This window comes from Tripterygium wilfordii, chromosome 12 (assembly GCF_013401445.1).
Source record: "Tripterygium wilfordii isolate XIE 37 chromosome 12, ASM1340144v1, whole genome shotgun sequence".
Lineage (NCBI taxonomy): Eukaryota > Viridiplantae > Streptophyta > Magnoliopsida > Celastrales > Celastraceae > Tripterygium > Tripterygium wilfordii.
In genome coordinates this window covers 6008874-6021804 of record NC_052243.1, presented here as the reverse complement: position 1 = coordinate 6021804, position 12931 = coordinate 6008874, and the positions used below count along the sequence as shown (strand labels likewise).

At 36.0% G+C, this 12931-nt stretch overlaps 1 pseudogene; it reads left to right on the top strand.

Moving 5' to 3' along the window:
• The first annotated feature begins 320 nt into the window (after nucleotides 1-320).
• On the top strand, nucleotides 321-10530 carry LOC120011090 (annotated as a pseudogene).
• The last annotated feature ends 2401 nt before the right edge of the window (nucleotides 10531-12931 follow it).

Below are 12931 nucleotides of genomic sequence, written 5' to 3'. Positions count from 1 at the left end.
ATACTATCTGAAAGTCTCAAGGTAGCGGCTCATTTAGCGAAAGTATCCGGCCCAATATCTGCTCATATGCAAGTGATAGTGGCCTGCTTAAAAAATAATAAAAACTGATGGTGGCTTGAGCTAGATTACTTTTCTTGTTTTTTTTATAATTTTTTTGTTACATGGGAATTTTAGGCTGCTTAAATTACGCAAATTACAATCCACATCAATCTCATGAAAAAATATATTGTCTTTTTCTGATACACCAGAAGTACAGTGTGGTAGTGGACTATGAGTCAGTGCTACGCAATACACGCGTTGAAAAACCAAACTTTCGCGTTGAAAAAAAAGCCCAGACTTCCACTGACCGTTCTCTCTCGCTCGTCCTTTAAGCCGTGGAGTACGGAACGAGCATTTTCAGATTGTCTTTTCTTATACCCTTCAATCTTCTTGAGAAGCTCAGTCTTCCTTTGATCCTTTCCTTCTGAAGATGCTTCCTAATTCATCCTTCTCTATCGTTCTCATGAAAAAGGTTGAATCTTTTTGCAATTCCCGTTAACTCTGTTTTGTTTAGCATATTGTTTGCTTGTTTAGCACATATACAGGCACCAAGATGCGCCCTTCAGGTTTATTTGAGATGGGAATGGGGGGCAATCCCCAAGAGGGCCGCTTGGTGGGGGGTGATCTCTTTGAGCAAATGCAAATGTTGAGAAGGAATATGGTGGCGATGCCTTTGGGATTGAACTTGGTGGATGGGTTTTTGAGGCCACATGAAGAATATACTTTTGTGGGTGGCAATACTAACAACACCAACATTAGTAACTGTGCTGCTTCTACGACTCCTGGAATCACTGTAAGTGCTTCTATGGGTATATGGGTTGGTCTGGTAGATAATTTTGATAGTATGTATGTATGCTGGTTTAAATGGTAGCATATATGCTGTTTGAAATGGTGGGATTATTTGGTTCAATTTATGTTGTTAGGATATATGCTCTTTAAGATATTGTGACAAATTACGTACATAAGTATCATGTCTATGGTCCGTTTGGTAGATAATTTTGAAAGTAACATATATGTTGGTTTAAATAGTAGCATATATGTTTGAAATGATGGGATTATTTGGTTCAAATTATGTTGGTAGCATATATGATATTTAAAATGCTGTGGCAAATTATGTACATGAGTATTATATATTTTATGGAAGCAATTAAATATCTACTTGTTCCACAAGTAATTATTGCATAGTCTTAATACTTGCATAGTTAAAATAAAATAAAATAAAAAAATTTCTTATGTAATGATTTATTTATTTTTTACACCTGTCAACACTTATCAAATTTATTTATTATTTATTTAATAATATTTCAAACTATTAATTAAAACATGAATTATTAAATTATTGAATCAGTTCAAAGTATTAATAAAAAGAGTGGACGAGAGTATTTTGGATAAATCAATGAAAATAGTAGGATATTTTGATAAAACATGGTACAAATATTTTAAATGGTTCTCAAATTGTCCTCAAAACCACCGTTCCAGAATGCGGTTGAAATTTTGCTAAAATTATACTTCAAATGCTACTTGCTATTTTATGCTACTTTAGGTGTTCGGTGGTAATGTAGCATATATGCTAACACATATGCTACTTCAAATGGTGCACCAAATGCACCCTCTATCTGCCTAGTACTCTTATCTATCTATGAGAAAAAATTTCTTTTTCTATAATATTATACTTATTTTGCAATGCATTTCAGCACTTTTGTTGGGTTTGGAAATTCCAAGACTTTTGATGAAGTAAAGTATTATTTCCATAGGATCTATAATGAAGGTAATACGAGGGAGCATATTTGCAAATCATGTTTATTCTAACTTTGTTTGCTGTTGCGGCAGGATAATGATTCACTACATATAGCAAATTTATTTCCAGGGTTTGGACAGTCAGTCCATCCTCCGCCACCACCTGGTCCATTGCAGCTCCAACAGGTTAGAAAGAAACTTGTCTGTTTTTCTTTATCTGTGAAGAGCTAGAATATGATTATTTGTTTTTCTTGGGTCTGAAAATAAAATTCATGTACTGTGAGGGAATCATTGTTTCAATAGTCCAGAATTGCAAAGGCTGTCTAGAATGCATGGTATTTCTGTTTTTGTGGTTGAATTTATCAGTTTAACTGTTACTTAGGAAGCTCTTCATGTCAAATTAGACATATATGTTGAATTGGGAGAAGCTACTTTCTTCTTTTTATTTAAATTTGTGAATTTCAGGCATGATTTTGGGCCTTAAATCTGAATGTCTGAGTTAATAGACTTTCTTAGCAGCCCTGGTCGTCAAAAGGTTTAAACATTAGTAAAGCCTCCTAATAGCTATCACCATCAGTGAATCTGACTAAAGTACTGGAATGACCTTTTCAAAACTCTAGGATTTGTTTTTTTGACGAATAATATTGATTTTAATATTAGTTGTTTTTTTGTGTGTGGGAGGATTCAAACCTTCAACCTATTCGAAATCCTAAGAAGTGGCTACCGCTAGTCCAACAGCTCCTTGTAACTCTAGGATTTGTTAAACGTAGAAATATAATGCCTTCCTCGATGCAGAGTGTGATTAATATTTCAAATGTGTTCAAGTGCAATTTAATTTTTCACCTCCTGTTCTTTAAGTGGTAAAGGCTTTTGAGAAATGAATTTGGTTGCTTATGTATAAGACGACTTGAGTCATCTGCTGGGTTCCGTATTTCACTTGTGCATTTATGCAGATATGATCTAATTGAAAAAAAAAATATATGCCAAGCATTGTGCATATATTTGTCAAGAAGATAATGACACACTTGAAGATCGATTTGGAGACCTCAAAAATATGATGGGTGGAAACAATTTTTCTCTCTGAATACAGTTGATTAATGTCGTGTTGCATACTCTTATTAACAACAGAAAAACAGATGGAAGAAAGCACAAAACACTTATTTCTCATGTTGTGTGAGAATGTGTGCTTAATCTGGTCATTCCACTTAGACAACTTTACAGTTATTTTTTTTTAGTTAACTGGCAGGCATTATTTAGCTGATACTTCCTATATTTTTCATGTAATCTGTGCACTTATATCTTGTGATAAATCCTGAATCCTGATGCAGCCTTTTCGGAGCCAAACAACATCTGGAACAATTTCTGCTGCGTCACAGCCATCTGTTGTCCGCCCAAGGGTACGAGCGAGAAGAGGGCAAGCTACAGATCCCCACAGTATAGCTGAGCGGGTATATTTGTTGATATTTTCCTAGGAAACCCAAAAGTATGCAGTATAGGATGCTTATTTGACAAAGTTCTTTTTTTGATGACATGATACTCATGAGACATTTAAGATAATTGCGGTGCCTTGTTGACTGGATAAGAACTTTACATTAAGAATGCTTGACGAATGACGACCATGTTAAAACTGAGAGCCTATAAAGAGTTGTTTGAATCTGTTCTTACAAGTCTAAACGAGAACTATTTCTGTAGTAAGAAAGCAACCAGAGAAAGTAATTTTCTGTCTGTTAGCTTCTTCTGTTCTCATTCACTTCTATATATATTCAGTACAAAGCTAAGAGTTCTTACATAGATATTTCAAAAGAAGTCTCTGGAAGTTGTACTTCCAGTAGACTAGACAGTTCTAATAAACTTGGTCAACAATAGACAGCACCATCGACCAAGTCTAAACACAAGTAATTCTTAACAAAATAAACCACAAATCTTTACTCTAATAAAAATAATATGTAGCTAACCAGAAAGAGCATTACAACACTTCTGCATTCTCAACACTCCTCCTTAAGGCACTTTCTGGTCACTCCAATTCTGGTTTTGAGTATTTCAAATTTCTTCTTTGGCAAGGCTTTAGTAAGGATGTCTGCAAACTGGTCCTCAGACTTGCAATACACCAATTTGATCTCTTCATTCTGGATTGCTTCTCTGATAGCATGAAACTTTACTCTCATATGCTTGGTTCTCTCATGTTGGACAGGATTCTCTCCAATTGCTATTGCTGATTTGTTATCACTAAAAATAACTGTGGCCTCCTCTTGCTTCTGCCCAACATCTACTAATAATTTTCTAAGCCATAAGGCTTGATTTGAAACTGAGGCTGCTGCCACATACTCAGCCTCAGTAGTAGATTGTGCTGTAATTTCTTGTTTCTTGGAACTCCAAGAAAACACACCTGATCCAAAAGAAAACAAGTAACCTGAGGTGCTTTTAGAATCATCAATGTTACCAGCCCAGTCACTGTCTGTGTAGCCTTCAAGGTCACCACCTTCACACCTTCCATACCGCATTCCATAGTCTGCTATGCCCTTGAGGTACCTTAAAACCCTTTTTGCTGCCCCAAAGTGTATGCAACTAGGAGCCTTCATAAACCTGAACTGTAAACTAACACAATACATCAGATTTGGTCTTGTTGCTGTTAAATACAGTAGACTTCCAATCAAGCTTCTATACTTAGCAGCATCTGTAGGATCAGCACCATCATCAACAGAAAGCTTCACATTCATTGGTAGGGGAAAGGCTGTACTCTTGCAATTATCCATATGAAATTTCTTGAGAATGTCTAAAGCAAATTTTCTTTGTGACAAGAAAATTCCTCCATTCATCTGACAAATCTCCATCCCCAAGAAATAAGACATTTCCCCAAGGTCTGACATCTCAAACTCTGTCTTCATAACTTCTTTAAACTGCTGCACCTCTTCTGAATTGCTTCCTGTAATGAAAAAATCATCCACATACAATGAAACAATCAGTTTTTGCTTCCCTTCCTTGATATACAAGGTAGGCTCATTCATACTCCTCCTAAAGCCATGCTCCACCAAATAAGAATCAACTCTACTATACCAGGCTCTAGGAGCCTGTTTTAGGCCATAGAGGGCCTTACTCAACCTGTACACAAAATCTTCTCTGCCAGGAACCACAAATCCTGGAGGTTGCTCTACATATATCTCTTCATCAAGAAAGCCATTCAAAAAGGCTGATTTGACATCCAAGTGATAAATTCTCCACCCTAGCCTTGCTGCCAATGCAATCAACATTCTAACTGTATCATGTCTGGCCACAGGTGAAAAAGTCTCCATAATCAGTTCCAGGCATTTGAGCATAACCCTTGACCACCAATCTTGCTTTATGTTTGTTCACTGACCCATCAGGGTTCAATTTGGTCCTATAGACCCATTTCAAACCTATAACATTCTGATTTTGTGGTCTAGCAACCAGCTGCCAAGTCTCATTCTTGTTAATCATCAGAATTTCGTCATTCATGGCTTGCTGCCACTCTTTGAATCTGCTGGCATCTTCATAGGTTACTGGTTATGCTAAAGCCACATTGCAGCTCTCATAAACATCAGCCACTGACTTGGACGTCTTTACAAAATTCTCATCAGTTGTATCAACAACTCTTTGTTCATTCTCATCAGTAGTGTTTATGCTAGAGCTAGATGTTGCCAGAGACTGAGTAGTCCTCACCACCTGATTATTGTCCCAATCCCAGTGAGCACCTTCATCAATTTCTATGTCTCTACTCACCATCACCTTCTTGTTTTTTAAGTTGTACACTCTATAGCCCTTTGATCTAGCTGAGTATCCCAGAAACACTTCAACCTCGGCCTTTTCATCAAGTTTACTTCTTTTTACATCTGGAATATGAGTGTAACAAAGTGATCCAAAGATCTTTAGGTGTTTTGCTGATGGTTTAGTACCAAACCAGGGTTCTGTGGGTGTCACTCCATCAACAGCTCTAGTGGGAAGTCTGTTGAGAAGATATACAGCAGTGTAAACTGCTTCTGCCCAAAAAATCTTTGGCAACTTCTTCTCCATAAGCAAACATCTTGCCATCTCCATTACTATTCTGTTTTTCCTTTCTGAAACTCCATTTTGCTCGGGTGAGTAGCCAACAGTAAGCTGATGCACAATACCAGCTTCTTCACAAAATTGATTAAAACTTGAAGAGGTATATTCCTTCCCATTGTCTGATCTGATAGTTTTGATCTGGCTACCACATTGAGCTTCCACCATAACCTTGAATTTTTTGAAAACATGAGATTTACTGCTCAAAAAATACACCCAGGTCATCCTTGTATAATCATCTATAAACAGTATAAAATATTTATTCTGACTGAATGATTCCACACTCATAGGTCCACAAAGCTCTGTGTGAACCAAGTCTAGCTTCTCCTTGGCTCTCCAAGCAGAGTTTGAGGGGAATGCCTTTCTATGAAGTTTGCCTAGTTGACAAGCTTCACAAACAGCCTCAAAAGCATCAATTTCTGTCAAATCCCTTACAATCCCTTTCTCCTTTGCCAACTTCAACCCTTTCAAATTGAAATGGCCATATCTTTTGTGCCATAACCAGGTATCATCCACCCTTACAGCATAAGTAGATTGACCTACTGATGTACATTTGAGTGGAAAAGAGTTGTCTGACATCTGCACCTTAACTATCTCTATTCCACCAGAATTAAAAATAGTACAACTGTAGTCTTTAAACACCAGTTGGTATCCCCTCTTCAACATTTGTGGAACACTCAGTAAATTCTTGTGCAAATGAGGAATATATAATACATCATGGATTAGCTTCGATACAGCAACAACACCCTTGCCTTGAGCCTGAACAACCTCCCCATTACCAAGTCTGACTTTTGTTTGCACTGATTAATCCAATGAAGCAAACAGTCCAATGTCCTTAGCCATATGACAAGTACACCCACTGTCAATGAGCCAGACATTAGATTCATTGGATTGTGCTGAGTGTTGTGCCATAAACAAATGATCTTCACTTTTCTGCTCATCAGTGCAATGTGCTTGCTGTGTAGTCTGTTTGCCAGACCCTTGCTGCTTCTGTCTACAATTTTTCTCTATATGCCCTATCTTATTGCAAAACCAACACTGCAACTGAGACTTGCCTTTGAATCTGCAATCCTTCTCCAAATGGTTAGTCTTTTTACACACCCCACAAGGAGGATATTTTCCCTTCTTAGAGGTCTGCTCAGGATTCTCAGCAGATTTCCCTTTGCCTTTATCCTGATTTGAAGTCTTTCCTGCCTTTGAAGAAGGTCCCTGCTTCCAATTCTTATGCTTGGCTTGAAATGCACCTTCAGAAACATCTTCACTTCTCATTGATGCCCTCTGCTCCTGTGCCTGCAACTTACTGCATAGTTCTGAGACAGTGAGCTTCTTGAGGTCACAAGATTCCTCAATGGCTGAAACCTTGGCCTCAAACCTCTCTAGTAGACTTATTAACACCTTTTCTACAACCTTTTGATCTGAAATCACCTCACCATACAACCTCATCTTATTAACTAACTCAACCAGCTTATCTGAGTACTCTTTTACAGTTTCATTTTCCTTCATTCTCTGAAGTTCAAATTCTCTCTTGAGAGTCAGTAATTTCACTGACCTCACTCTTTCAATGCCTTGGAACTCCTCCTTGAGCTTGTCCCAAGCCTCTTTGGCACTTTTTAAACCAACTATTCTTGCAAAAATTACCTCAGATACAGCTGCGTGTAAAAATGAGAGGGCTTTAAAGTTCTTGGTGTGATTCTCCTTCTGCTGCTTGATCTGGTTCACAGTAGAAGTTTCTGTAATTTCTATGGGTGTATACCCATTTTCAACTATAGACCACAAGTCATGAGCTTGCAATAGTGCCTCCATCTTCACTAACCAAAAATCGAAGCCCTCACCAGAGAATACTGGAGGTGTAGGTAAGCCTGATGAACTTGTTGCCATCTTTCTTCTCTTCACAGGTCCTCCAAGATCTGAGCTGCTCCGATACCAATGTTAAAACTGAGAGCCTATAAAGAGTTGTTTGAATCTGTTCTTACAAGTCTAACGAGAACTATTTCTGTAGTAAGAAAGCAACCAGAGAAAATAATTTTCTGTCTGTTAGCTTCTTCTGTTCTCATTCAAAAGAAGTCTCTGGAAGTTGTACTTCTAGTAGACTAGACAGTTCTAATAAACTTGGTCAACAATAGACAGCACCATCGACCAAGTCTAAACACAAGTAATTCTTAACAAAATAAACCACACATCTTTACTCTAATAAAAATAATATGTAGCTAACCAGAAAGAGCATTACAACACTTCTGCATTCTCAACAGACCACTCCTTATTTTCTCTGATATGTGAACTTGGCTTCACTATCAGCAAAAATAAAGCCCTGAATGAATCCTTGCTTTTTATGGATATAAGGGTAGTCCCTTTCTCTTTGAGTGAGGTGGCACTTATAAAATTTAAACTTCAAGTGAAATGTAGCAGAAACGGTTCTCAATGAGCTAGCACATGTTCGTTATTTGTAATGAATCTCAATTCTCAACTGTTAGCTGCAAGAGAACCTCGATTGAGTGGTGATAAGCCATGATTGATAATGTCGATGATGTTTTTTTCCTTGGGTTCCTGTTTAATTTCAGATTTATTGCAGATTAAGTACCTTACCTATCAAAGACTATTGATTACTACAATGCCTAAAAATATGAAGAAATATTGCAGAGTAATAGTAACATTATAAATAGCTAACATTGTTCTGCATTTCTAACATTCTGTAGCTATTTTGGCATCGTTATTGCTTACCAGAATATGATTTCAATTCTGGGTACAGTTACGAAGGGAAAGAATAGCAGAGAGGATGAAGGCTTTGCAGGAGTTGGTTCATACTTCCAACAAGGTTGGTGTCTTTTCAGTTCATTCATTGAGTGAATGATCTTTTGGTTAATTGTGAACATTTTAAATCGTATGTTCTTTAATGCCTGATCTACATGTATGTGTTTTCTACAGTCTGATTTTCGAAACCATGGATATATCTATTGACCATCGTAACAAATACAAAAGTATATTGGAACTTCTGTTCTTTAATTGCAGAAGCTCAGAACATAAGATGGTACTCTCCCATATTTACCCGTAGAAATTAGATTTAGTGATAGGAATAACGATCACATCATTACCTGTTTCCATGTTTCCGTTTGTTGGAAAGCACTAGTAGAAATATTTATAGGGTGACGTCAAAATTATAAAGCTTCCAACTAAATTTTGACGGTGAGACACTGGAAGCCAAAAGCTAAGCAGTTAAACAGTTCAAAAGGCCATTGAGGATGAGGACAATACTGGCTAAGTTTTTTTATCAGGATAGTTTCTAGGAAATGTTGCGTGTTTTCTCTGTTCTTTGATTTTTTTTCCTTGCAAATTGAGGACCCTCCGCACTGTTAGTGTTTACGATAGTCATGTAATCACAAGACAAGCCGCAAAGATATTTTCATGTTCCATTTTTTCCCCTCTTTTTATAGTAGAAGGATTTTGTATTTTATCAAGAAAATTATAATGCTCCATATAGTTTACTAAATATCACAAATTCTTCTACAGACGGATAAGACCGCAATGTTTGATGAGATTTTGGATTATGTGAAGTTTCTAAGGCTCCAAGTCAAGGTATGGGCCACTGAAATACCTGTAATTTTCATGATCTAGTGAATGTTGCTTTTCTCGCCTGCATCAATTGCTAATTATATAGTTTAATGTGAAAATTGCTGAAGAAACTTTAGAACTTATGTAAAAGCCTTTTCTTTTGTACATATCAATTAGAATATCCAATGAATTCATCAATCATCAGTGGTACTTAAAGTTGTATAAATTTCCCATTACTTGCCGATAAAAGTCTTCCGAAATTTTTAGGCTTTCCGCATATCATGGTAGCCCAATCATGTTGAGCATTTAAGCCGTCATTGAACACCTTTAGGTATTCCCTTGCACAAAGTCAGAGTGTCATGCCTGAATTGCCGGAATGTCCTCAATATGAAGGGGCTCGACTTACATTTCTGAATCGAATTCAATTTTATTTTCTACAATCTGATTTGTTTTGAAAACTCGTGAATAATTAAACAGGTTTTGAGCATGAGTCGACTGGGTGGAGCAGGGACAGGTGGTCTGCTTGCGGCTGATGTGCCCCTTTCATCAGTTGAGGTATGAATACAGCTCTTAGCCTTTGTTTAAGCATTCTGAATGTGGATTAGACATCTGCGAATGCATTGGAACAACGTACACACAATGCTGAAATGCTTTGTCTGCAATTCTGTAGCTTCCCGCTTTTCTTACTATGTTGAAAGCTATCATCTTACATCATTCAGGGAGAGCGCCAAACCAATGAGGAAGCTTGGGAGAAGTGGTCAAATGATGGCACTGAACAACAAGTAGCAAAGTTGGTGGAAGAAGACATTGGAGCTGCCATGCATTTCCTTCAAACCAAGGCTCTGTGCATCGTGCCGATATCACTTGCCTCCGTGATGTTCCGGACTCGCCTGCCAGATCTAGCATCAATTAATAGCCAAGCCTGAATTCAGCACTCCTTCCTTGGTGTAACTGTGTAAACAAGAGTGTTGGACACAATAATGCACCTGTAAGATGACTTCTTAGCGTGAATCTTGTAACATTTCCATTCCTTCTCCTAAAATTTAAGTCTCTACATTATTTATCCACTCTTAAGGACTGATTCATATTCATATGTATGGCAATTGTGGATATTATTTCCGGCATCTAGGTATTGTCCGCTCTGGGGTACCTTTACGGGTTTTCATACTCTCTCCTCATGGTTTTATTTGAAAAATGTTCTTATTTTTCCGTCTATGCCATTGTTAGAACTCATAGGGTCCGTTTGGTGCACAATTTTGACAGTAGCATATATTATAGCATATATTGTAAATAATAAATGATTGTAATAAATGGTAGGATATATTGTTGTGGAATGTTGGTAGGTGTTTGGTGCTCCTTTTGTTGATATCATATATGGTATTAAAATTGTTGTCTAAATTACATGAAGGGGCATTATTGATTTAAGTTGTAACAGATTTAAATAAATAGCAAAATAAATTATAAATAATTTATAAAATTAGTAATAACATTATTTAATAAATTATAAATATTAAAAATGTAATATAAATTATTGTTGAGTATAAATTATAATAAATTTTTTTTGAGAAATAATAATATAAATTATTTTTTAATTAAATTACATGGGACTAAGGCCAGTTTACTTTTTAAGAAAATAAACAATTGATAATCTGCAATTATTTATGTGGGACCCACGACAAAGTAAACATGTTTACGCTCACAAGAAGTTAATAGTAGGCGAGGATATTTTCGTTCAGATATTGAATAGTTGAGGGCATTTAAGTAAATGGACGTCAAAATGGTCTTGAAATGGTGCAATCCTTCACAATTTGGAAATTGACAATAAAAGGTCATGAAAATGGTTCGGTTTTTGAACCCTTGAATTGTTGTTTGGTAAATGTTTACCATATATTGTGTCAGAACAATAAATTGTTGCCCAAAATTGTTAACCAAGCGGACTCATAACCTTAGTTTGAGAGTGCGTGTACACATTTTATGATAGCAGCCAGAGGAATGTATTGGAGAAACTTGCAAACTCTTTACTTAACAACAACTACATCAAAAGCCTATATACTTAATTTCTAGAATATTTATTAAAATAGTATTTTCCTCTTATTTTATTATTATTTGTTTATCTTAGTTGATTTTTAAGTAAAAATATAAATTAATTTATGCTAAGCTTTCATGCATTGAAAGCATTGCACACTTCATGTCACAAAACCAATTTGTTCTAGATGGGGGAGACTTTTTGTCAAACACTTGATGTTCAATGTAATACTCGGACATCAAGGTCACCGAATTCAAGCAAATTTTCATCAAACAATAGTCACACAATCCATCAGATGAAAAAACAGTCAAGGATAACAGACTTTGTTCCCCTAAAAACAATAGAGACTTGGATATTATTTCCCGGATTGAGGGTCGGTGAGGTGAGTTAAAATTTTCTTTATTATTTTCTAAATTATGTATAAAATTTTTCCACTAATTTTAACTTTAATGGTGCGTTTGGTACGGGGGTAATGGGGTGTAACGGTTACAAGGGTAATTAAATTTTAAGTTTACTTGTGTTCGTTATGTCATTATAACTTTTACTCCCGTAATAAATTTTAGTAATTAAGCTTATTTTTTATATATAAAGTTTACTAGTGAGGGGACCTGGGTAATAAAAAGTAATAGAAAGTTTTACTCCAACCTATTACCCCTTTAAATAAAAAATTCTAAAAGCCCATAAATTATATATACACATATATATTATATATTATATATGTATATATATATAAATATATACATATTTTATATATATATAAATAAATATTATATATATATATATAGTATACATATACGCAGATAGTGCATGCACTGTCTGTGTATGTGTGTGTATTATATATATATATATATATATATAAATAAATAATATCAGGCTTGGGTCGAGCTCTGGCCGGGTCAAAATTGGCCCGAGGTCGGGCTTCGGGTCGAGCCAGACCCAAAAAATGGAGCCCATGCCCGCCCAAGGGGTCGGGCAGGGTCGGGCTCAGACGTAGGCCCGCTGGTCAAATGGTGACCCCTACTCTTGTGTTACGTCTTTGTCATGATTTAAATGTTATCAGATTATTTTGTTGAAATTGTTAACAATTGTTGTTATATATATATATATATATATATATATATGTCTGGCTGTGTGTGTATATATATGCATATGTATCTATATTTTTAAAATTTTGATACATGATAGTCGTAACAATAAAAAAATAACATAATCTCACTTTTTTCTAGTTTGGTTCATTACAATAATAACAAACAAGGGTAATGGTATTACACCAGTAATGTATAGTGGTAACAAACAAGAGTAATGAATACTTGGATAAATTTTACCCTTCTTTACCAAATAAGAGTAACACTTGTTCTCCATAATTATTATTATCCTTGTAACATTTACATGGATAACAAACGCACCCTAAGAGTGTGTTTGGATTGAGGGATTTGGAGGGAAGGAAAATAGAGTTTCCTTCCAATTCTCTTATTTGTTAAAAATTAAGGGGAGGGATTTGAGGGGATTTGGGAGGAAGATTTC